Raw genomic sequence first — 25,238 nt, 5'->3', positions numbered from 1 at the left:
AAAAAAGTGTTCTTTTTAAAATGGCCAGGAATACAAATTGTATTTTTAGATTTGCTGCTAAATTAGGGGATCACAGAATTTATGAAATGCTAACCCTTTTTAACGCCAGATGCATCTCTTCAGCTATATATGGGGCCGGAGTTTGGGGGTGTGAGGCACAGAGTGCCAAATCTGTTCAGGGGAAGGAGAATGTGTTTTTAAAAAGATTAATCAGTGCCCCAGTTACGGCTTCAACTGAGTTAATACATAAGGAATTAGATTTGTATTATGTTAATGACCTAATTGCCCTCCGCCCTCTGTCCTTATGGCGTTCAATTTGGGCAAAGGAGGAGACAAAGTTTACGCAGGACGTAATAAATGATTGTATTAAACTCGACCGCCGATCAAATATCCCTTGGCTGAATAATATACATCATTGGTATAAAACATTGTATGGTTTGGATATTTTTAATGATTTAAATGGATCCCATACTATCAAAGCGGGAATTGAAGGTCTCGTTTTTGAACTATACAGCAGAGACTAGATTGGAAAAATATAATAAACAGAGCACATTTAATTTCTATCAACAGTATAACATCAATGCAGGTTTCCAATCTTACCTTGTAACAGTTAGTATTCCCTCCCATCGATTTGTGTTAACCCATCTCCGCCTAGGAATTGTGCATCACCTTGTGGCCTTTCCTGTGCCTAAAAAACCTGGAACTTGTTTGTGCCCATGTGATGGTAAATCCAAACAGAGCACGTGTCACTTTATATTATCTTGTACTTTTTATACCTCTTTTAGGAAATATTATTTGAAACCCATCTTTTTAAAGTATAATACGCATCATTTACAAACTGCATTGAAACTAGTGTTTAATCTAGAGTCCCCAGATGTATGTTTTTATGTGGCCACTTATATTTTAAAATGTATTTCTGCAAGAAAATCAATTATTGTATGAATTTCTCTCCAGCTGCTAAACGTACTATGCACTTTAAAAACAAGATGTTGTTAACATCATGTATTTTATTATGCTAATTTGCACACATATGTTTGTCGGACTAATTGCTGCTACTGTATAATATTCACTGTTGGAATGGCATAGCACTTGCACTTTGTTCCACTTATCATCATTCTCTGTGAATAGCTAGTCTAGGTGCTGCTAATTGCATATTGCACTTTAGGAAGGATGCTGTTGAATTTTCCTCTTGAATTGCTAATTTGCACATATACTAATATAGAGACGATACTTAGCACTTTAACTGCATATTTGCACATAACTAAGGTCGTATAATTGTTAATATTACAGTTAAATGCATTTTTCGAATGGCCTAATGATTATGTTCTATAGATGCTGCTAAATATATATTAAGATACAGAATTATCTGTATAGGGTTTTTCATTTTAAGCCCTATTTTTCTACATTGTGTTTTATGGTAGCTTGCTTTAGTATTGTGTAAATTTTTATGTCTGTTGCTATATGGTTGTATTTTCTTTACAAACCAAATAAAGCATCTTTGACTTTGACTTTGAACTCTCACTTTCATCGGACTTCTACAGTGGTTCTATGAGCAGACACCTTTCTTCCTTGCTTTTTGATTCAGTAGGGTTTCCCCAATTTAGAGTGTTGTAGGGTTTGTTAGATGCAACCGTTTTTTGTTCTCGTGTAGGCAGCGCACATGCGCTGTCTCTCCAAGGCCTCTAGTAATCGGTATAGCAAGGATAATCCCGCCTGCTGCTTGCAATTGGCTTACATAGCCGATCACAAATGTTTCCGTAAAAAAACAGAAACAGATAGGGGTATTGCCCCCCTCTGCACCCTGGGGGAACAGAAAGACGTGGCAATTTTTGGGAGGGGTGGGCAATTATTATTATGTTTCTTATATAGCGCCAGAATCAACCCCTGAAGGGGTATCTCCGCGCTTGCCTTGGGAACCCGTCCTGGCTTTTCCCTGTGAGATAGCCCCTATAGGGCATCCCCAAGGTGAAAGCCAGGCATCCCGCCGCGGGGGGGCCGTTGTGGAGATTAAGCAAGCTTAATGCCCAGAGTTGCAGAGTGTGAACCCAAGATTAGGTCAGGCACCGAAGCGAGAATTATCGAGTCCATGGACATTTGAGCTCAAGACCCTGCCGCGTCGGGAATGGTGCACAGACATAATATCGACTCCAAAATATCGTTTGGACAGAATATCGAGTTTTAAATATCGTTTGGACAAAATATCGACTAGACAGAATATCGACAGCCAAAATATCGTTTTTAAGGTAAGTGAAGTAATATCGACTGTAAATAATATAGACAGTGAAAATATCCAAGTATATAATCTAGATAGTAAAAAATATAGTTTTTAAAATATTATTTAATTATTTATAGTGTTTTTATGTTATAATATGTGTGAAAAGTGTCATTTTATTTTATAATTATTTTTAATTAATGATTTTTTTAATTATTGTGTAATTTTATTCTGTAGCGGGTTGTGGGTTTATAGGGGAATAGGGTGGGAAGTAATTTAATTATAATTAATTAAATATGTAAATTTATTAATTGGTAGTAATAATTAATTAATTGGTAATTAAATAATATATGTTAATTATTTAAAATTTAATTGGTAATTATTTTATTTTAATTGATTAATTGCTAATTATGTAGATTAAAATAATGTATTTTCTGTAGCGGGTTGTGGGTTTATAGGGGAATAGGGTGGGAAGTAATTTAATTATAATTAATTAAATATGTACATTTATTAATTGGTAGTAATAATTAATTAATTGGTAATTAAATAATATATGTTATTTAATTAAAATGTAATTGGTAATTAATTTAATTTAATTGATTAATTGCTAGTTATGTTAAATTAAAGGGGTATTTTTAGGGTTCAGGGTCAGTTTTTAGTTTTTGGGTGAAGGGGTATTTTTAGGGTTCAGGGTCAGTTTTTAGTTTTTGGGTGAAGGGGTATTTTTAGGGTTCAGGGTCAGTTTTCAGTTTTTGGGTAAAGGGGTATTTTTAGGGTTCAGGGTCAGTTTTCAGTTTTTGGGTAAAGGGGTATTTTTAGGGTTCAGGGTCAGTTTTTAGTTTTTGGGTAAAGGGGTATTTTTAGGGTTCAGAGTCAGTTTTTAGTTTTTGGGTAAAGGGGTATTTTTAGGGTTCAGGGTCAGTTTTCAGTTTTTGGGTAAAGGGGTATTTTTAGGGTTCAGGGTCAGTTTTTAGTTTTTGGGTAAAGGGGTATTTTTAGGGTTCAGGGTCATTTTGGGGTTTTTGGGGTACATATACAATATTGCCTATTATTTAATTAAATTTTGTTACTATATATATATATGTTTTAAGAAATATGATTAAAAAAATATTATTTTTTTCTTTCATTAATTATTTAATTATTAAAAGTTATTTTAAGTATTGTTAATTATATTTTAGTAATTAATTTTTTATATTAATGTAATTAAACATTGTTTTTTGTAAAGTCGATATTTTTTACAACGATATTTTTTACAACGATATTTTTTACTCGATATTTTTGTACTTACCTGTTTGTACATACAAACTCGATATTTTGGTTGTAGATATTTTTTCCTCGATATTTTGGGTAGTCGATATTTTGGTAGTCGATATTATTTCAGTGATCCGTCGGGAATTGAACCCTGGTCCCGGGTCCCGGGTCTGACCTCTGCTTCAGGGTCTGCCTGCTCTAACCAGTGAGCCACACTTCTCCACAGTGACTCATTATAGTGACATTTAGGGCAGACCCCACCACTAAGTACTAAAACACAAACTGGTGTCTAGTGGGCTTTTTGCCTCCCTGGGGTGCATATTGGGGGGGAAAAGACTGTCCCTTTTGTGTTGGGGGCATTGGCATGCTCATTGTGGGCAACTCCACCCCTCTTTTATAAAAGAAAACAACAATCATCCCTGGTGCCTCGTGGGCTTTCTGCCCCCCTGAGAGGGCAGTTCAGGGGTACTGCCCCCATCTGTACCCCAGAGGGACAGAAAAGACAGTGGCAATTTGTAAGAGGTGTGGGGGCATTACAGTGATTTGATTTGATTTGTAGTTTTATAAAGCGTGCATATGCCCATGGGCGTCTTAGCGCTGAACAGAGATGTATGAGCAGTACTGAGAGAGTAACATGGTTATTGTAAGTTAAAGAGCCAGGTTTTTACCAACTTTCTGAAGGGCAGCAGGGAGGTACAGTTTTTGATGGCCTGGGGAAGACGGTTCCAATCCTTAGCTGCATGCATTTGAAAGTTTCTGCCACCCCACCTAACTTGTTTGAAGCGGGGAACCTGAATTAGTTTGGCTTGGAAGGAGCGCAGTTCTCTAATAGGAACATACGGTTTAAGATGCGCTCTGGGAAAATGTGATCCCAAGCCCAGCAGCGCCTCATATGTTAGACACAGCGATTTAAATTGTATTCGTTTCACTATGGGGAGCCAATGTAAGGTGTTCAGATGATGAGAGATGAGTTCTGATCTAGGGATGTTTAGTAGCAGCCTAGCTGCTGAGTTTTGCAAATGTTGAAGTTTTACCAAATGCTGGGTCTGCATCCCGGCATACAACGCATTCCCATAGTCAAGTCTTGATAGGGCTAATGTGGTGACCACCATTTTTCGTGAGTCCATCGGGATATAAGGTATTATTTCCTGATCATTTTCAGTATATACCACATGGTAGATGATAGTTTATTGACTTGGGGTTCAAATGAGAGTCTATTATCTACCAGCATTCCCAGATTGTTAACTTTCTCGACCAGTGAAAGGCAATTGCTGAGATTGGAGGGCCACCAGTTTGGAGACCAAATTTCGGTGCTGCTTCCCAGTATCATGACTTCACTGTTTTCTCCGTTCAGTTTCAAACAGTTTCTTTCCATCCATCGGCTGACCTGCTTCATACAGTTTCTAAACCTATCTGCCTTCCCAACATATCCTCAGAGATTGTGACCACGATTTGTGTGTCATTGGCGTATGACACAGGAAGGAAGCCACAGTCCCAGATAATTTCAGCCAGCGGTGACACATATAAATAAAAGAGCGTAGGGCTTAATGATGACCCCTGCGAGACCCCACATGGGGAGTTGAAGGGTTTGGATTTGGTGCTTCCGACTTCCACTGTGAAGGACCAGTCTCTCAAAAATGACGCAAACAATGTTCTTGCATCTCGATGGACCCCCACTGCAGTAAGCCTATCCAGGAGTGTGCCATTGTGTACCGTATCGAAGGCCGCCGAAAGTGCTCATATAGGACAGTCCCCACCCCTACGCACTGGAAAAAAAAAGAATCCTTGGTGTCTAGTGGGCTTTCTGCTCCCCAGCGAGGGCAGAAAGACTGTGCTAATTTTGAGAGGGGTAGTGGCAAGATAGTGCTCATTTAGGGCAGCCCCTACCCCTAGATTTTCAACAAAAAAGAATCCCTGGTGACTAGTGTGCTTTCCGCCTCACTCGGGGGCATATTGGGGGCTACTGCACCCATCTGCCCCCCTGGGGGACAGTAAGACTGACAAATGGTGGAAACATTGGGGGTGGACCAATGCCCTTGCCCAGGGGGCCGCTCCCTCCTCCCTGATGCGTAGTGGGTGGATCCCTGCTTGGGGATTATCCTTCTGCAGCAATCCCCCAACAGAGATCCACCACTAGGGAAGGGTACCATTGGAAAGGGGAGATTCATACAGGAGCATGTAGGCAGTGAAAGTGAAACTAATCAATCGGCTGATGTGCGCCAATTGTCACTACACTGAAAAAAAACATGCCTCAGGCAGCTGGGGTAGTTCTTCTCCAGCTCCCGAGGCTGAAATAAAAAAAAAGAACTCCCTCTGCTGTTTACTGCAGAGGAATTTCTGACTCCTGTGCCAAGGATGTAATGGTTACATCCTTGGCACAGCAGCCCCGCACCCGAGGACAGAACCATTACATCCTATCTTTCCAAGAGCAAAAATCTGTATTTAACATTTCTAAGCATTAATATTAAAAAATGAACATAACCTAAACAATTTTTTTTACACTTTAAATCCAGAACTAAAGTTTGCTATTTGTGAGTTATATGTCTCAGAATAAATACTGAAAACAGTGTTTAAATGAGAAAAAATGCCACCTGCTTCTCATATCCTTAGCAGTTATTTGATCAGCCAGTACAGAAAATTAATTATCGATTTAAAGTGCAGTCACATAATTTATTTATTTGCAGCTTATTTTTATTTATTTCATTCATTTGTGGTTAAGGTGTCTATTCTTCAGCATGTTTATATCATGTCTCCTCTTCTTGTGAACATTTCTTTCTTAGCGTGAGAAAGGCAATTTTTCTTGGTGACCACTGTGAACATTGGCTAGAAGTCCAAAGGCTGCAGTTGATGGCATTGATCACACTGAACTGTCTGAACTGAACTCTGAACACTGAACTGAACACACTGAACTGGTCAGCAAGTAACATTTAAAAAAATTGCATGATGGTAATTATAAAATAATGGAAGAGAATACGTGAAGCTGTTGTGAATGGCAGCAACATTAAAGTAAAATATATCAACGAAAAGTATGCTTAGCGCGGAAAGTATAAATTGAATGAGTAGCTAATTCATGCCGTCTTTCATCTTGTGACCTGTTTAATTTGAAATTGAGCATATGCAAATAAGTGAGGTTTTAGCTAGTTTTCTCTCAAATTGCTAGACTCGACCCAATTGGTCCTTGTTTTCTTTTATCAAAGTTTTTTATTTTTTATTTAAGGAATGCAAATAATACGAGTACGCCTATATCAATAAAATGAGGTGAACACAGGCCATAATTACTAACGTTCATGGATAGGGCATCGTTGTTTAATATGAAACCTATAAAGCCCAAAAAATAAAGTAGACGTTTTCCTGTAACCTTTAGTGATTACAATATCTGAAAAACATAGAGAGAGAGAACAAGAGAGAGAGACATGGAACCAGGGAGAATAAGATGAGAGGGGTTGAAGTTAAAAAGGGTACATCTGTCTCAGAGCGATCAAAGGCAGGTCCACCAAAAAAGCAGTAAAACCTACATAAAATATCTCAATAAGGGCCATGAAGGAAGGGATAAAATTAGAGGTTGGGAAATGGGCAACATAGGAAGAAAAGAGAAGCGTACGGAGAGATTACACATAAAGGCAAACATTTTTTTAAAAGGGCATTACACCTGGACAACCTCTCAGGTTTTTAGTGCACTGTACAAATAAACATAACATACTCAGTGCTCCTCCCCCTACCATAACAGAAACCAAATTAAACAAAACAATGGATAGAGGTCATAGCTTCTTCAGGTAGATAACCAGGCAGGAAAAAGAGAAGAATAGGATTCAAGAAAATACTTCCAGCAAATATCACTGCCCTCGTCAGTCTATGAAGATATCAACAACAAACATGTTAGAAGAAAGCATGAGGTAATAATGTTAGTGCACCCCATATCACATTAGGATCCATACAGTAACTCTAAGCCTAAATTGACCTACAGCAGTACCATCAGTAGACCTCATGGGAAGAGAACAACTAGCCCAACACAAGCTCAAAGACTTCCGAACAATTCTTCTCATTGGAAGCAATAATCTCACAACAGTGGAGAAAAAAAGAGAACATGTCTGATATATATATATATATATATATATCACCACAAAGTTCCATTTACCGGGGGCTCCGAACCTGCAGGGCGGGCTCCTGGGGCAGGAATGGAGATCCTGCTGCTTTGTAATACCTCACAGGAAAGAATGGAGCCCAACTCCGACTGATGCAGAAAGCGGACATTTATTTGTCAGAAGCACAGCAGCCAATTAACACACTAAAAGGTCCTTACGCGTTTCAGCGGTACTCCGCCTTGTTCACAGGTGGGTGTGTTGCAGGTACTTTCCAAGTGGACTACGGCCCGCAGTATGCTAACTACGGGAGCCAGAATGCACTAGGTGGGTAATTTTCATCATGCTGGATTTAGGTGCATATTTTTCGAGTAGCGTAAAATGCTCCAGTCTCTCCATTTGTTTTCCCATCCTAAAGTGCAAGAGTTCATGTATTTAAAGAAAAGTCTTTCTTTGCTGCAATGTTTAAAGTAGGTGCTGGCGCTGCGGAGTTGCAGGAAAGAACAAACACCTCTTTCCTCTCCCTTTCTCACCGAAAGCACTGCCAAATGGCCTGTGGAAGTCCGTTGGTGGCTGGCAGCGTTCGTAAGCGGTTCATCCCCCTCATTTAACATCACCACAAAGTTCAATTTACCGGGGGCTCCGAACCTGCAGGGCGGGCTCCTGGGGCAGGAATGGAGATCCTGCTGCTTTGTAATACCTCACAGGAAAGAATGGAGCCCAATATACATATATATATATATATTTATATACCAACAAACCTTCTTTCAGCAAAAAGGTAATGGAGCCGCACGCATTCCGGTTAGGTTCAGTTTTTATTTCCACAGTGGCATAACATTTCTAATGCATTTCAGTCGTTCCTCGACCTTCCTCAGAGAGAGCCACAGCAAACGAGATGTGAACACACTTTAACACGAGGATTGCCTTAATAGTTTTAATGTTCAGCCCCCTAGTCCGCGTCTCATTTCGGCAAGTTTTTTTGGGCCTGCTGGTTAATGTAGTGCGCTCTCACCTCACATTTTTAACCCTCCAGTGGGTGCTGTCTGATGTTTGCGCTCCATTATACCACACCGGGATTCCCAGATCGGTGCACTTTCATCACTTGATCCGGGCGTTTTTCACCAAGGTCCATTCCTAGGCGGCTCCCGTCACCCTATGTGTTGCCACTTCCAACAAAGTTTGGTCAAATGCGGGTGATTGCCAGGCGCTCTTTAAACGGTGCGTCACTCCGGGCCGGACCAAGACCCTTAATATGCCAACAAACCTTCTTTCAGCAAAAAGGTAATGTAGCTGCACGCATTCCGGTTAGGTTCAGTTTTTATTTCCACAGTGGCATAACATTTCTAATGCATTTCAGTTGTTCCTTGACCTTCCTCAGAGAGAGCCACAGCAAACGAGATGTAAACACACTTTAACACGAGGATTGCCTTAATAGTTTTAACTTTCAGCCCCCTAGTGGGCGTCTCATTTCGGCAAGTTTTTTGGGCCTGCTGGTTAATGTAGTGCGCTCTCGACTCACATTTTTAACCCTCCAGTGGGTGCTGTCTGATGTTTGCGCTCCATTATACCACACCGGGATTCCCAGATCGGTGCACTTTCATCACTAGATCCGGGCGTTTTTCACCAAGGTCCATTCCTAGGCGGCTCCCGTCAAATATTGTGTTGCCACTTCCAACAAAGTTTGGTCAAATGCGGGTGATTGCCAGGCGCTCTTTAAACGGTGCGTCACTCCGGGCCGGACCAAGACCCTTAATATGCCAACAAACCTTCTTTCAGCAAAAAGGTAAAGGAGCCGCACGCATTCCGGTTAGGTTCAGTTTTTATTTCCACAGTGGCATAACATTTCTAATGCATTTCAGTCATTTCTCGACCTTCCTCAGAGAGAGCCACAGCAAACGAGATGTAAACACACTTTAACACGAGGATTGCCTTAATAGTTTTAATGTTCAGCCCCCTAGTGGGCGTCTCATTTCGGCAAGTTTTTTGGGCCTGCTGGTTAATGTAGTGCGCTCTCACCTCACATTTTTAACCCTCTAGTGGGTGCTGTCTGATGTTTGCGTTCCATTATACCACACCGGGATTCCCAGATCGGTGCACTTTCATCAATAGATCCGGGCGTTTTTCACCAAGGTCCATTCCTAGGCGGCTCCCGTCACCCTATGTGTTGCCACTTCCAACAAAGTTTGGTCAAATGCGGGTGTTTGCCAGGCGCTCTTTAAACGGTGCGTCACTCCGGGCCGGACCAAGACCCTTAATATGCCAACAAACCTTCTTTCAGCAAAAAGGTAATGGAGCCGCAAGCATTCCGGTTAGGTTCAGTTTTTATTTCCACAGTGGCATAACATTTCTAATGCATTTCAGTCGTTTCTCGACCTTCCTCAGAGAGAGCCACAGCAAACGAGATGTAAACACACTTTAACACGAGGATTGCCTTAATAGTTTTAATGTTCAGCCCCCTAGTGGGCGTCTCATTTAGGCAAGTTTTTTGGAACTACTGGTTAATGTAGTGCGCTCTCACCTCACATTTTTAACCCTCCAGTGGGTGCTGTCTGATGTTTGCGCTCCATTATACCACACCGGGATTCCCAGATCGGTGCACTTTCATCACTAGATCCGGGCGTTTTTCACCAAGGTCCATTCCTAGGCGGCTCCCGTCACCCTATGTGTTGCCACTTCCAACAAAGTTTGGTCAAATGCGGGTGATTGCCAGGCGCTCTTTAAACGGTGCGTCACTCCGGGCCGGACCAAGACCCTTAATATGCCAACAAACCTTCTTTCAGCAAAAAGGTAATGGAGCCGCACGCATTCCGGTTAGGTTCAGTTTTTATTTCCACAGTGGCATAACATTTCTAATGCATTTCAGTCGTTCTTCGACCTTCCTCAGAGAGAGCCACAGCAAACTAGATGTGAACACACTTTAAAATGAGGATTGCCTTAATAGTTTTAATGTTCAGCCCCCTAGTGGGCGTCTCATTTGGGCAAGTTTTTTGGGCCTGCTGGTTAATGTAGTGCGCTCTCACCTCACATTTTTAACCCTCCAGTGGGTGCTGTCTGATGTTTGCGCTCCATTATACCACACCGGGATTCCCAGATCGGTGCACTTTCATCACTAGATCCGGGCGTTATTCACCAAGGTCCATTCCTAGGCGGCTCCCGTCACCCTATGTGTATATATATTACCTACTGGCAGTCGCCAGTAGGTTTATAAAGTTAGGACCTAGTTTCCGTAGGAAATCCACAACATTCTATTGGGAATAACTTTGGCGCCGGTTGTTGAATCTTCGCAAATTTCTCAAAGAAGATGGCCTGCTCCGCGCCGCTCCGTCCCTGAAAATCTCGGGAAGATTCGTCAAGCGGGGTCCAAGAAAAAAGGGGGGGTCCTAAAACGTGTTTTCCCCATGCAATTTTCCATAGGACGATTAGACATGGCTACAGCCCGGACCGCTGAACGGAATTACACCAAATTTCGCAAAATGCTAGAGTCTGATTCGCAGATCGCCCTTTTGCTTGAATGGTGTAAATTCCTCCAGTAGTTGTTGAGAAAATTGAATTTGAAAAAATGTATATATCTATAAGCGCACACCGTACGCGCATGGGTCCACGTACTGTGCGCGCATGTACGCGTACGTGCGTGGACCTTTGCAAGCGCGAGCTGCATGCTGATTGGCTGCCAATGTCTGTCAACACTCAAAAACAGAAATTGTTGGCAGCCATCTTGTGCCTCAGTAGACTGAGGCACAAGAAAGCAGAAAAACAAATGTTTAGAACTCAAAAAGGGGGCAGGGTAGAAGCACCCTGACGCGCTAGGCCTGCTCAGGCGGTCCCACAAGGACCCCCAAGGCCCAAAAAAAGATATATTTTTTTAAATCGCTAAGGTACGCGTACCCGCGATTTAAAAAAAAATATATACATTTTTTTGGGTCCTTGGGGGTCCTTGTGGGACCCCTTGAGCAGGCCTAGGGAGTCAGGGTGCTTCTACCCTGCCCCCTTTGCGTGTTTTCCACATTTGTTTTGCTGCTTTCTTGTGCCTTGGTTCTACTGAGGCACAAGATGGCTGAAAACACTTCCTGGATTGGTGTATTGACAGAGAGTGGCAGCCAATCAGCATGCCTTCCCGAGAAAACAGCATGCTCATTGGCTGTCAACACTTCTAACCAGAAAGTGTTGGCATCCATCTTGTGCTAGGTAGACCGAGGCACAAGAAAGCAGAAAAACAAACGTGTAGAAAAAAAGGGGGGGTAAACACACCATGACCCCCTAGGCCTGCCCAGGTGGTCCCAAAAGGACTAAAATTGGTCAGTTTATTAAAAAAAAAAAACTGGACTCTTTTTTTAAAAATAACCCCCCGGGGGGAAGAAAACACGAGGGAATAGTGATAAAGAAGTGTGGGGGGTCCCCAATCCTCCCCACACTTCCCCTGAGACCGCTGCCACCCGGGGCAAAGCAATGCAGCACACTGGCGCATATTGGAGGTTCCAGGTGTGCTAGTTGGTCCACAGGGACCCCCAGTATGCATGAGGAATTAGTTCCCCCTCTGAAAACGTGCCAGGAGGCTGCTTTGCAGAGAGGTGTAAAAAAGGGTGTGGCCTCATTACACCTTTCTGCAACGCAGCCCCCTGGCTCATATTGGAGGTTCCAGGTGGGCCAGTTGGCCCCCAGGGACCCCCAGTATGCAAGGGGAATATGTTCCCCCTCTGCAAACACACCCGGGGGTTGCGTTGCAGAGAGGTGTAAAAAAAGGCATGGCCTCATTACACCTTTCTGCAATGCAGCCCCCTGGGGCATACTGGAGGTTCCAGGTGGGCTAGTTAGCCGCCAGGGACCCCAAGTATGCAAGGGGAATTAGTTCCCCCTCTGCAAACACGCCAGAGGGTTGCATTGCAGAGAGGTGTACAAACATTTCTTTTTAAATTTATGTTAAAAATATGTAATGTAAATAAAAAATAATATATCTAAAAAAATAATTTATAATAATGTAGTAAATCAGTATAAAAAATATAACAATTATTACATTTGAAAATTATCAGTTAAAAAACCTTTGAAATTCAATGAAAAACTATAAGTTTCAGGCACGGAATAGTTAGGAATTAGCTTTTAAAAATCCATTGAAATTCACTTAAAAAAACCATAGGTTTCAGCCACGTTATAGTTAGGAATTAGCATTTAAAAAACCTTGCAAATTCACTGAAAATACCATAGGTTTCACACACGTTATAGTTAGGAATTAGCATTTAAAAACTTTGAAATTCACTGAAAAAACCATAGGTTTCAAACATGTTATAGTTAGCTGGACATTACTGGTCTAAAACATATGTACTTACTCATAAAGACAGTATTGAGACAATCATTCACTCACTAACACACCTATACACACACTCATCCACTCATACAGTCCTGCACACATGCTGTCTTCAAAACACATACAAACAGTGAGTCACTCATTAATGCATCTGTGTGCTAAGTAATATCCCCCCACCAAACCATGTAAACACTCAGACACTCATACTGATACTCAAAAAACCAACTAATACCCTATATAGGCACTCATGTAGCTACTCACCAACCCATGCAGCCACTTATTCTAAAAATGTGTGAGACTGATACATATTTAAACATTACTCACTAACCCATGTTTTCACTAACATACAATTAATCAGTCAGTTATACAATCAATTTAACAAAAAAGTCATCCATTTATACACTTACCCATTTATTCTTCCATCGACCTTTAGATATACATGTATAAAAAATATTTCTTTTTCAGAAAGACAAACATCCACTGGATGATGTCATCAGTGATGTCATTTGAGATGTCATCAGTGATTAGGAAAAACAACTATTAGGGAAGGGTCCAGGGGAAAATGTTTATTGACCAATCAAGTTCGTACCCCTAATGAACTATGTTACAACAACAAAAGAAACTTGAGGGTCAAGGGAGTTAAGAAGCGGCCACAACAGAATATCACACACCACTATCACGACTGGTAGTGAGGGACCATCAGTCATAAAGGAGTCCTATCAGCCCACCCATGTGGCGGAGCATCGTCATCTAGGACTTAAATCAGCAGGTTTATCTATGGCCAAACCTTAATGATAGTGCTTGGTACCAATAGATCCAAAGCTGAGAAAAGATGTGTCCTCACTAGAAGTGAAACTGATAGGGTGCAGTGCTCAAAGAAAATGAATGTGTGTTTAAAATGACGGTCAGGGTAGAAAAATTTCTTTATTGATATCTCCCTGGACGTCAAGTAAAAAAAGTGATGACAGTGTAAAAAAATCACTGTACAGTAAGTGTAGAGAATCAGGCCAACATGTTTCTGCCGTAAAGGTAATATTCTACCGGCATTCTTCAGGGCCAGGCTGGAATGACAGCTACTGCAACATCCACTATTATGTAAGTGAAATTATAATAAGAAAAAAATGTTGTTGAAATTGCATGGTTAGGTAAGTAAAACTCAGTGGCTAAATATGCCACCCTACCGTATCCTTGTGGATAACCATGTCAACAGCAATCTTTTCCTGCAAGTGGCATGGAGAAAGAAACAATAATGTAACAAGGAAAACTCTTTTATGATGTACAAAGTGTGTGAACAGACATTGTGCCATTCTTTAACTGAGTAGGCCAGTTAATTTTGTAATGGCCAATTAAAAAAAAAAACATTTTGTGCATAATATTGTGTCACAATCAGATAATCTGTATGAAAGAAGATAATAAATCTCATTTATACTTACCCCGCTTTGTGTGGGAAGTAGGCCTCTCCTCACCCGGCAACGGCTCGGATAAAGAGGCCCCGCTCTATTGGACATATAGAGAAGGACACATTCAGGATGTAATAAGTGTCACTATCTCAAACTATGTGCTTGGTGTTAAAAACTAAATAAACTTGGTTGTTCTCAAAAAAGCCCAAAGGTCTCAAAAAGGCGAAACGCTGCACTCAGAAGGCTGCACTCAACTAGAATGCTGGTCAACAATTCATTATATTCATGCACATTATGAAAGGGTTTTATGAGGGTAAAAAAGCTACTCTCAGGGGGCTGCACTCAACTAGAATGCTAGTAACCAATTCATTTCCTTAACTCATGTTATGAAGGGTTTATAAGGGTAAAGGAGGAGCCAGAAAGCCCATTAGGTCATTCTATCACACTCATAACAAAAATTCACTATTCAGTGTTTGATTAATCCTGAGAGATGGACCTAACTATACTGGTGGTTAGCTTACATGGCTGAAATGAGCCACCCTAACAAAGCTGTAGCAGTTAGGGAAGCTTACAATGCATCAGGACAGTCAAATGTCAGTGCCTGGTCTCTGAAAAAGTCCTTACCTGTCCGTCGGTACCTCCGGGACTGAACCTGAACCGAAGGGGAGGTACCGGTGGACAGGAAGAGCCTCGTATTTATGTGTGCATTAATTGCTGGTTACGTCAGCTAATAGGACACATCTGTGTATTTTCGACTCGCCATCTCGAAATAATTAGTCTGGGCGCATGCCGTCAGGAGCAGTGTCTGTCCTGCGCAAGCGTAGTGTGTACATTCAGAAGCAGCGCGAGATGAATGATATTGACGTGTCTGCATCATAACCGCCCCCTCGCTGAAAGCGCAGACAAACGCTAGCCAATGCGAGCGCATGGCGCGAGGACATGTCATTACCTCGCGCATGCGCGGCGCATTGTAAACAAAGAGGCGGATCTAGACCTCGCGATGCGCTGTCCGGAGATCTAGCCCTGTGTCACAAGTTAGAGTAAAGCGGGACATACACGCTGAGTGTTAGGTGAAGCGTTTGAACAAAGCCCACGCTCAGTATACCAAGAAAAAGTCTTGGTTAAAATGTGGATTGTGTATTCTGTAGAAAACCACATTACTTGAATGTTATCTTTAGTATATATTAACACTGATGGGGTGAAAGTGATCAAACAGAGGAGGAATGTCACTGTGCATTCAGGTATGTATTGACAGATCACTCAATGCAGTTGTCCCTGATGTCAGGTCTACCCAACAACAGACTAGCTGTATGCAGTAATTTAGCTAATTATGTACATTAATCCTCTCTCTAAGGAAGTTTTCAGAAATTAAATTTGAGGCTCCTGCATATTTAAATAACGAAGCAAACCACATTCATTGGATGATGTCATCAGTGATGTCATGTGAGATGTCATCAGTGATGTCACTGACCATGTCATGAATGATGTAATATTTGACATCATCAGCAGCGGATTGCGGGTGCGCGAAATATAGTTAGTACAACTAACTATATAGGAGCAATTTCAATGGTTTTGTATGAGTGAATTGTCCAGCTTACTATAACACCCCTAAAACTTATAGTTTTTGAGTGAATTTCAAAGGTTTTTAAAATGCTAATTCCTAACTATATAAGGTCTGAAACCTGTTTTTTTCAGTGAATATATATAAATATATATATATATATATATATATATATACTAGCAGCCCGACCCGACGTTGTCTGCGAGCAATTAGGCTTCAGGGCCCCGCCCGCCCCGACGTTGTCCGTGGGTCCCCCGGAGCCTTCATCCATATATTGCAGTATTATACCTCTATGTTTACTTTGTACTCTTTTGTAACCTGAACACGTAACTTTTTACTCCTATACCTCTATGTTTACTTTCTACGCTTTTGTAACCTGCACACGTAATTTTTTCCTCCTGTAATGCACCGTTTGGCTCACTTTTTTAATGCTCGTTTGCTTCCTCTTGCTATCTGCACACGTCACTTTTTCCTCCTATACCTCTATGTTTACTTTCTATGCTTTTGTAACCTGCACACATAACTTTTTCCTCCTGTAATGCACCGTTGGCTCACTTTTGTAATGCTCTGTTTGCTTCCTCTTGCTACCTGCATACGTCACTTTTTCCTCCTATACCTCTATGTTTACTTTCTACGCTTTTGTAACCTGCACACGTACCTTTTTCCTCCTGTAATGCACCGTTTGGCTCACTTTTGCAATGCTCCGTTTGCTTCCTCTTGCTCATGATGTACGCTTTTGTAACCTGCACACGTAACTTTTTCCTCCTGTAATGCACCGTTTGGCTCACTTTTGTAATGCTCCGTTTGCTTCCTCTTGCTCTCGATTTTCATTTTTGCTTCATTTTTCCGCTGCTCACCGCTCTTAAATAAATAAATAAATAACCTACCTCATCCGCCCCTCACCGCTCCTCCCCACCTGTCCGCCGCTCCTCACCGCTCCTCCCCACACCATGTCCGCCAGTCCTCCTCGCGCTCCTGGACGCCTCTCCTCCCCGCGCTCCTCACATCGGGCACGCACGTCGCGGCCGGCTCTTCTTCCAAGGGAATACTTTTTTTTGGGTTTACATTTTTTAAATAACATATATTTATTAAGTTTATATATCCTATGTCCATCTGCACACCCTGACGATTACAATGATGTATCGGGTGTGTGGATTGGCGCTGTGGTTCCCGATTTTACCCGCCTCAAAGGTTCACAGTTCTTCCTGTATAATAGTAGTATAGATATCCAGGCAACCCCACTACCACGAGCAGACTGCTAGCGGTCCTCGTACACAAAGAACATGGAGCACAGACCCAATTCAGTGCAAGCAAATCTTCTTTATTCAGTTGTTCACCAGTCGGCCATAACGCGTTTCGGTACCGTAGTACCTTAATCACATGACACGCGAGTATGTCACCTGACTCCTTTTATGCCCAACTTTTTTCACTTTTTTTTTTTGTGATGCTTTGTTAAAGTGACAGTGCATACATATAGTGCAAAGTACCAAGGTGCATTTTCTGACTTTAGTTACTTCAGGTTATGGTTTAAATACCATTTGCTGTTGCATTCTTGTTGCTGCATTTATACAAGTGCAAATTGCATTACATGTGCAAATTTCTGCCAAAAGTGCAGATCTCATGTGCAAAATAATGCTATATAATGCAAAATTATGCTTTACATATCGGTTTAAATACCGCAAGGTTACATCCAATCTAGATGGAACATATTTGTACATGTGCAAATATGCTATCTTGTGAAGAGGTAAAGCTGTTCCTGTACATTTAAAACCAATCATATATATACACATTTAATAAATACATCTATATACATCACAATTAAATACTACAGTCCTCAAAAATCCTTTTTAAACCTGGGTCAAGTCCTACTTATTAAGGGGCCTGATTTTAAGCACTCCCTATATCATTGTGGTACTATGTTTCTTCCTCCTGAAGCCTCTGTTGGAAGGTACAGTGTTGCTCCGGTGTTAACAGTGTTAATATTTAAATGAAAGTGTTGGTGGATTATATTTGGAATTTTGTGACAGATAAAAGCTACCTTAAAAATATCCCATATTTGTTTGGAATATGTATCTTTATTACTTTTCATATCATGATTCGAGAGGTTTGAATCTATGAATTTTTTAAGAATGCCCAGTTGTATCTAATGTCTATGTCCAAATATTCAGATTTTGTCTCCATAGACAGATATTCCTGGTGTGGCACTGCAGGTTCTGAGATATTGTATTATATTATAGACATGTATACAGGTCTTCCGTGGTATTCAGCCCCTGAGGATGTTTGGTGTCCAGGTCCAAAATATATCTGGTCTCTAATTTGCGGAGCTTGTCTTCTCTATCTCCCCCTCTTTTACTCTGTGGTATACTGTCTATCAGATAATATTTAAGGAGCCTGAAATCTCCTTGATGTTTCTCATTAAAATATCGGGTGACAGGATATGTAGGGTCTCGGTTTTTGATGGCTCTTATGTGTTGTAATATTCTTTTGTGTCCCTGCAGCTTTGTGCTTCCCACATATTTTAGCTTGCAGGGGCACTCCAGAATATAGACCACATACTCGGTCTTGCAATTTAGCATTTTGTTGATGTGGTATTCGCCTTTGCCAAATGCCAATGGAATGCATGTGGTATTGACCCCATTTAAACAGGCCTTGCAGGTCTTACATTTATAAAACCCCTTTCTTTTTTAGGGATTTCCTATTGGGTTGTTTACAACCAATCTGTCCCTCATATTGGGGGCTCTCCTATTGGTGATAGTGGGTATGTTGGGGAGATGTTTTCCTAGCACTGAATCATTTTTTACTAGAGACCAGTTTTTTTTGTATTATGCGTCTGATCTCTTTGTGCTGTTTGTTGTATCCCACAATCATTCTGAAATCAGTGTTTGGTTGGTTTGATGTCTCTGATAATTTTGTAGAAACTGAGGTTTTCGCTAAGGCTGTGTTTAGGAGTCTTTCTCTATCTGCCAAATTTCTTTTCTCTATGGCCATCTCAATACATGTTACCGAGTAGCCACGTTGTAGAAATCTTGCTCTGCTTTCTGATTGGGCTCTTTTTAATTCCAATGTAGTACTGCATATACATTTAATTTGAAGCATTTCCCCATAGGGGATGCTTTGTATTAGGTGTTTCGGGTGGTGACTGCTGGCGTGTAAAATTGAATTTACTGCCGTGGCTTTTCTATATATTTTTGTTTCTATTTTTCCACCCTCTATGTATATTTCTACATCTACGAATGTTGCTTTTTGGGGATTAATTTCTGAAGTGAAGTGAAGATTGATATCATTCTGATTTAATTCCTGAATAAATATTTCTGCTTCTGCTCTTCATCCCTGCCAAATAACAAACAAATCGTCAATAAATCTCCACCAGCATTTTACCTGTGTGTTGCATGTCTCTTCAAACTTTCTTTGTAGGACCAGTTCCTCCCACCATCCCATATGGAGACAGGCGTATATTCAAGCCTGTAGCGTTTGTCATGTCTTGTGAGTAGTGTCATATCACTGACAGGGTTTTAGTTTAGGCAATACATCTCATCAGTAGGTTTGTACGGCCGGACACTCCAATAGGAGACAGTATGTATGTAATATATATATCACTAGTATCATAAGCACATCTCCTACATCGGTCATGAGTAATTAGGCCAGCCCTCATCAATTTACAATTTACCCTGTCATTGTCCTTTAGGAAAGAATTATTACTTCTGACATAACAGATCCTGCCAATACATAATGGAGCACATTTAATTTGATTTGAGTATCGATAAGTAGCAAGCACCCCATATAGACCAAATACCACTCTGTGGTAGACTTACATTTCCTTAGGTATTGCAGAAAAAGGAGAGTCTGGTAGAAGTACTAGCAGTGCACACAGTCTGCTTTGAAGAAAGTGTATTTACTTTCATTACTTACAGAAATCTGAAGATTGCTGTCAATAGTCTGTTCATAGTCATAGGAAAAGATGTATGGAGACATCTTGTAGCAAAGGATCAAGATGCTGTCCCCATCCCTCAGATTCACTCGCTCATGCACCATTTTACCATTAGTTTGGATGCCAGCACTATGGCAAGATCATTCTCGCACCTTGCTGCCAAAACATGGAACACCCTCCTCATCCACCTGCTTGAAACCCAGGACCTGCTGACCTTTAGGAGACGTCTCAAGACCTGGCTGTTTGACATGTAGCTGCTCTCCCCCTCCCTCAGTGCCTTGAGACCCTCATTGGTGAGTAAAATGCTCTACAAATGTCTGATTGATTGATTGTGCCTTCCTATGAGAGTCTGAGGGGCATATTTATTGAAAATTTGTGTATCACTTATGCCACTCAAGGTAGTGCAAGGGTGACACAAATCCTAGTCTCACAAGGCCACCTTGCATGGTTCTGTAGAAGACTAAAACAAATAATAAACAAATAATACCAACTTTCTTTCCGCACATAAGATGAATAGAATGTATAAAAGGTCAACAAGATAATGCAAATAGGTACAGCACAGAGACATAGCCACTGACTGTCCGACAAGGGGAAGTTTCTGACAGCTTTTATTGACACAAACCACAGAGGGAAAAAAATAATTATGCATGTAATACAGATTAAACATTGAATATGTGTCCAATCAGATGGGGGCTAAGCTGCATGATGCCTTTTATGGTCTAAGAAGTACTGTTGCTGCCCACGTGTCCTGAGTACGTGACACTTATTAAGACTGTCCTGCCTAGTGACATGGACTAGCCTCAGTACCTTGCCATAGAAATAATTAGAATATCTTGCACGTAGCAGTGTTACTTCTAAATATGATATGCAGAAGCGCTTGTGGCTAAGCTAGAATCCTGTACTGTTCGAATGTGGCTCTTGAGCAAGCCTTACGTTGCGAGAGCACCTTTCTTTCTGCGCCATGGAAAAATACAAGCATTTGTCCAATGATTTTGTGTCAACTTTGTGCAGGCCGGCAGATTAGACATATGGGGCCCGATGTAGGTCACCAAATACCGGTCAGTAACGGCCGATTTCGTCCGTTACCGAAAGGTATTTGGTGATTGAGATGTAGGGGCCATTATTTTACAGAATCGGTAAATTTACCGAATCGGTAAATCCCAGATGTAGGAAGCACTGTTTACAGTGCTACAGGCCTTCAGAATTCAGTATTTTATCACCCAATACAATTGGGTGGTAAAATACCGAATTCAGGTGTACATGCACATCTGTGCATGTACACCTGTGCCATGTGACACACAGGCATGCCCTTAGGGCATGTATGTGCGCCACATGGCACTCAAGCCTGGAATTGGGGTGCTACAGGGTGTCAAAGTGGCACCCCGTTCACCCTTGCAGGATTCGGTATTTACCGATTCGGAAATGGGGAAAACACGTTTTGGGACCCCCTTTTATCTTTGCCCCCGCTTGAAGAATCCCCCCGAAACTTTCAAGGAAGGACCGGAGCTCCGCGAGGCAAATTTGAGGAAATTTTCATGCAGATTCGTCAACCGGCGCCAACGTTATTCCAAATAGAATTTTGAGATTTTGCATTGAAAAAAATCCTAACTATAACTACCTACTGGCGACCGCCAGTAGGTTATATATATATATATATATATATATATATATATATATATATATATATATATATATATATATATATATATATATATATATATATATATATATATATATATATATATATTCACTGAAAAAACCATAGGTTATAGACCATATATAGTTAGGGATTAGCATTTAAAAAACCTTATTTTATTTGCACAAAACCATTGAAATTCCATATATAGTTAGTTGCACTAACTATATATCGCGGACCCGCAATCCACTGCTAATGATGTCACATATTACATCATTCATGACATGGTCAGTGACATCACTGATGACATCACTGATGACATCTCAAATGACATCACTGATGACATCACTGATGACATCTCAAATGACATCACTGATGACATCACTGACATCTCATTTGACATTACTGATTACATCACTGATGATATCATTTATGTGATAATATATCTTCAGACTCTAATATAACCTTAGATACACTCAGTGTAAACAGGCACTCACAGACTGTCACACATCCATGGAGTTACTCACACACCTAGTCTGTCATGCAAAGAATCAATCACATCTCCATTTCCTCAACTATACAGTTATACACACCTTACTTATTCAAACATATAGTAACACATATTCACTCTCTTATACAATCATTGATACAAGTTCACAACGATTCATACTGCCACTCACACATTCACTGGCTCTTATGTTCAGTTATTTATATATGTCAACTCTCACATGGAGTGTGTTTTACATATGTACTTACTTTGACATGTAGCACTGAGATATCCATTCACTCACCAATATACTCATGCACACAGTCAACTGTCCATACAGCTGTTTCTACATGCACTTTTGAACCCATACACCTAGGGAATCAACTGCTCACACATCTATGCACAGAGTTATACACCTCCCAGCCACCCACACACATACTCAGTCTCCCATACAAATACTTGGGCAACCATTCAATAACCCATATAGTTACTGATATAGCTACTGATTTAAACATGCAGCAGTTTACAGAACAACATAAATAATGATTGCCAAATTAAGACACTTTAATCACTAACCCATACACTCAGTGAGACACATTTAATCATTCTCTCATACAGTCAGTCATGCACCTACTAAATCCTTCATCCAGACACTTATACATCCACTCATTCTTCAATATGTAAGACATATTTTAACTTTACAGAAACATACAGTCACTGGGTGTTGTCATCAGTGATGTCATTTGAGATGTCATCAGTGATGTCATCAGTGATGTCACTGACCATGTCATGAATGATGTAATATGTGACATCATTAGCAGTGGATTGCGGGTCCGCGATATATAGTTAGTGCAACTAACTATATATGGAATTTCAATGGTTTTGTGCAAATAAAATAAGGTTTTTTAAATGCTAATCCCTAACTATATATGGTCTATAACCTATGGTTTTTTCAGTGAATTTTCAAGGTTTTGTAAATGCAAATTCCTAACTATATATGGTCTATAACCTATGGTTTTTTTCTGTGAATTTCATTGGTTTTTTAAAAGCTAATATCTATAGCTGTAAAATATATTCTTTATTAAGTGACGTATCACGTAGCCCGTGAGACGCCTCATGATGCATCGCATAACCGTGACGTATCGTCTCTGCAGCGCAAACCAAACCCAAAACGTAAGCGCGCCAGAACACGCTTAAAGATATATATATATTTTTTTAACCTTAATTAGACAAAATCCACACGTGCACATATCACAAACGTTCAAAAAACACAATATGTCGGACTCCCGTTACGCTGCCGGTTAGCTGCCCGGTTAACGTATCAGGAAGCACCTTTACCGCGAAAAATTGCAATTTTTTTTTCTTTTGCCCCGCAGGGAACTTTAATAGCCCCCTCATCAATCCTAGGGGTTCAGGAGGGATCTGCCTTACCCCTTTCATTCATTTACACCTTTTTTTTTTCCACCTCTTGTCTCTCGATCCCACAGAGAGACAAGATGGCGGCCGCTCCAGACTGTTTACAATGATAACAGCCAATCAGCTTCTCCTCAGACTCCCGTTACACTGCCGGTTAGCTTCCCGGTTAGCTGCCCGGTTAGCTGCCCGGTTCGCGTACCAAGACGCGTCTCCACGGCGAAAAAATCGGATTTTTTTTTTTTTTTTGGGCCCCGCGTGGCTTTATAATATCCCCCTCATCAATCCTATGGGGTCAGAAGGGGTCTACCTTGCCCTCTTTCCTTCATTTCCCCCTTTGTTTTGGTCTCCTCTTGTCTCTCGATCCTACCGAGAGACAAGATGGCGGCCGCTCCGGACTGTTTACAATGTTGACAGCCAATCAGCTACTCCTCAGACTCCTGTTACACTGCCGGTTAGCTTCCCGGTTAGCTGCCCGGTTCGCGTACCAAGACGCGTCTCTACGGCGAAAAAATCGGAATTTTTTTTTTTTTTTGGGCCCCGCGTGGCTCTATAATATCCCCCTCATCAATCCTAGGGGGTCAGAAGGGGTCTACCTTGCCCCCTTTCCTTCATTTCCCCCTTTGTTTTGGCCTCCTCTTGTCTCTCGATCCTACCGAGAGACAAGATGGCGGCCGCTCCGGACTGTTTAGAATGTTGACAGACACCGGATTGCCAATCAGCTTTGCTTCGCAAAGTTCCGATACGCGAAAAGTTCGCGAACCGGAGCGCTACCCGGAGCGCTGTTACAGATATATATCTTGTTTTAAACGTTACTTTCTCAAAATCTACTGAAGCACATATATTGAGACCTAGCAAAGGCACATCGGGCTAACAGTCCCTACAATTTTGCCAAGTTTCGTGGAAATCCATTCAGCCGTTCGGGCTAAAAGTGAGGCCAACCGCCCTATGGAAATTAACATGGGAAAAACGCGTTTTGGGACCCCCCTTTTTTCTCGGCCCCCCCTTGACGAACCCCCCCCAAATTTTCAGGCTGCTCAGAAACAAAATGTGCCATTTTCCTGAAAATTTCAGCCAATTCCGTCCACAAACGCCAAAGTTATTAGGCATAGAATTTTCAAAAGTTCCATAGAGAAAAAATCCTAACTATATATACCTACTGGCTATCGCCAGTAGGTAATATATATATATATATATATATATATATATATATATATATATATATATATATATATATATATTCAACCAAAGGCTATCAGCCGATAGCGCTAGTCAGCACTCAACAAAGGTAATGTTTTCCCAAAAGTCACGATTTATTTCCAGATGGCAGCATACATCGCACAACACCAACGCGTTTCGCAACCCACTGTTGCTTGATCACGGTAGGGATACAATGTTGCAATTCACTTTTGTATTTTAGAAAAAAATTGCCTCAAACATTCTACTGACCTCATTTCCTGTCCCACGACTGGAAGTGATCTGGGAAATGTAGTTTTTTGTAAAAAAACAGTATTTAGATTAGGAACAGCGATATTATCACAAAACCCATTATTCCAATTTATCTGACATTATAATTTATGCATATAATCTGGCGTTCCATTTCTCTATTTGGAGATTTGTATGGACATACAATTGTCAATTGTACGCTCTCAGTGTGTTTGTGTACACACGAGGGTCAAAAAACACATATAACCGGGGTATCAGCGCCCTCTAGTGGGCCAACTAATTCAATGTGACATGTAATAGAGCTCTCTAGTGAGCAAATATGCTGAATTTGCACATTTGTTACAGCCCTCCAGTGGGCTAATGGTCATCAACAGATTGCCCCTCTTTGGATGTCGTTCATTCCAAACCCTTTAGTATTGGTTGGTAACCCCAAGGTAATTCATATTCTTAGCCAGTTATTAGATCATTGGTTACTTCATCATGCACACTAACGGGTACGCTGTTCCATGATGTTTCATTCCATTCC

The 25,238-nt window shown here is 41.0% G+C and overlaps 1 protein-coding gene across 1 annotated transcript in view; it reads right to left on the bottom strand.

Moving 5' to 3' along the window:
• The window catches only part of LOC147678475 (vomeronasal type-2 receptor 1-like), a 128,479-nt gene that overhangs the window by 100,577 nt on the left and 2,664 nt on the right, over nucleotides 1-25,238 (bottom strand). The gene's annotated exons all lie outside the window — the stretch shown is intronic.

Source organism: Lissotriton vulgaris, chromosome 12 (assembly GCF_964263255.1).
Source record: "Lissotriton vulgaris chromosome 12, aLisVul1.2, whole genome shotgun sequence".
Lineage (NCBI taxonomy): Eukaryota > Metazoa > Chordata > Amphibia > Caudata > Salamandridae > Lissotriton > Lissotriton vulgaris.
The sequence above is the reverse complement of the archived record's forward strand: the minus strand, read 5'-3'. Positions and strand labels throughout refer to the sequence as shown.